Raw genomic sequence first — 2,185 nt, forward strand, 5'->3', positions numbered from 1 at the left:
TAGCTCATCTACTGAGTTGCACCCCAAGGTTGAAGTAGCAGAGTAAGCTTGAATAAAAGTTTCTGTTGCATTTTCCTTAAAGGTGCGTTTTCTTAAGATGTCCCTCTGGCTAAATGAATGATGTGAAGCACTTTGTGACCCCGGTATATGAAAAGCACTATACAAATAAAGTTTACTTATTTACTTAAGAATTCTCCCCAAAGGAAGAATTTTTGATTTTAAATTTAATATTTTAGTTCATTATTGTTTTGTTTGTTTGTTTGTTTTCTATTGCATGTTTAGATGCAAATTGGTGGCAGAGTTACACTGTGCACTAGTGACTAGGTATGTAGAAAAGATTTCATCTACAGTGCAGGAGTCTTGATCGAACTTCTGAGGTAAATTGTGTTATTTGTGTGTTCAAAAATATGTATAAGTAAAGCAAGAGTGCTTCACCTGGTTTAATAAATCTCCTCTGCAATTTGGTCAAGTGACAGTTTGTTTCACAGCTTTTTAAAACACCCCTTAACCTTTTTCACATGGTGTTTTTTCTTTTTTTTTGCATTGTGGAAGCAAAATGTTGGGATTTGGGGTTATTATCAAAGTGTTTGTGCAAAGTTTACTCCACCAGTTGGGATCTGAACAAGCAGATAAATTTACATCCCACTAATGGTTATAAAGTGGGATTGTTTAATTTACTCCTGAATGTTTTATATATCCTTAAGATTGCTTTAACGCATTTAAGAATCTGGTTTAACTTTAAGTAAGCTTATTACTGTTAGAGAAACTTCAATCTTTATTTGTTCAACATTAAATCAATACTGATAATACATTTTGGTTAATATTTGAAAATGTAACTTTTATTAAGTGTATTTACTCTTTATTAGAGTAGGTAAATGAGATAGTTTGCCAATGGAATTAGTATTTTTACTCTTAAAATAAGATAATTAGATAATATGCACTTGAAATAAGACAATGCTATTTTCTTTTCTTATTTTAAATGTAAATTTGTCTTGTTCCATTGGCAAAGTGTCTCTTTTACCTGCACTTATTTTAAGAAAAAAATTACTTGTCTAGATTTCGATTTTTTTTTTCCAGTGTCCTGTGTGATTCGCTGAAATCATTACAAATTAGGAGCCTTTGTATTTCATATTGTGATGGTGTTGGTTTTTAACTGGGTGTAGTCTGCATGAAAAAACTTGTATCTATGTCAGAGGTCCTGACATAGATACAATTGAAACAGCTGCTCTGCTTACCTGAGGGGCTGATCATCAACTGAATATGTGAGATTTTTTTTATTTTCTGTCAATAAACTGAGGGATTTAAAAAAATCCAAAGTATGATCCCAGATAACATTCATACATGTCTGAAGGCTAAAATCTTACTAAACCTTAAGGTTTCAGAAGTGTTTAAACATGCAGAGAGTTTTAGATGCCCTTAACATGTTGACAAGAGAGAATCTAAACCAGGCTTGTCTGCGCTATTAGCTGGGATCCTAAAACAAAAATATTTTAAAGAAGGCCACCATTTTAATTGTAGACCCATTCTCCTAGAGTGGAAAAAGGAGTGCCCCGCCAAGGTAAGGAGTTCTTCCATTAATGTACATCATTAAATATAATTTGATTGTGTCAGCTCCTTTAGGCTGTTTAGAGTATTGATACCTATTTTTTCTATCTGTAAAGAAATGTTTGACAGAGATGAATACTAGAGGAGACTGGCAAGGAATTCGATCTGTCTTAATTGATTTATGGGCAGAAGTGCTAAGTTTCATCTTGTTTTTTAAGGGAGGGCTTCTGCTTCACTGGGTGACCCTTATGTTGGTTCGAGACTTGTTTAATTGAGGATGATGATGATTCTTCAACACATTCATGTGCTGCTATTTTTTTAGGGTCCTGAAGCACAAATTTTAAATTGAATTTGTTTTTCAAGGAGAGCCTTTCTCTTTCCCAAAAAGTATGTTTGGAGATTCACTTATTTCTATTTTCATACAAGTGCCCCATGAGGTGAGCAAGCAATACCCAAATGTAGCAATTGGAAATTGCAACCAAGGATAAACCGGCCTTTTAGTCATCCACAAACTCCATGACATCTTGGGTGAATTTTTTATCTATTTATTTATTTATTTATTTATTTATTCTTGTTTGTTTTGTTTTCCCATAATATCTAAAGTGTTGCGCATAGTCCTGTTTGAGACATTGCCTTGAAT

Source organism: Cyprinodon variegatus, unplaced genomic scaffold, assembly GCF_000732505.1.
Source record: "Cyprinodon variegatus isolate N-32 unplaced genomic scaffold, C_variegatus-1.0 Scaffold573, whole genome shotgun sequence".
Taxonomy (NCBI): Eukaryota; Metazoa; Chordata; class Actinopteri; order Cyprinodontiformes; family Cyprinodontidae; genus Cyprinodon; species Cyprinodon variegatus.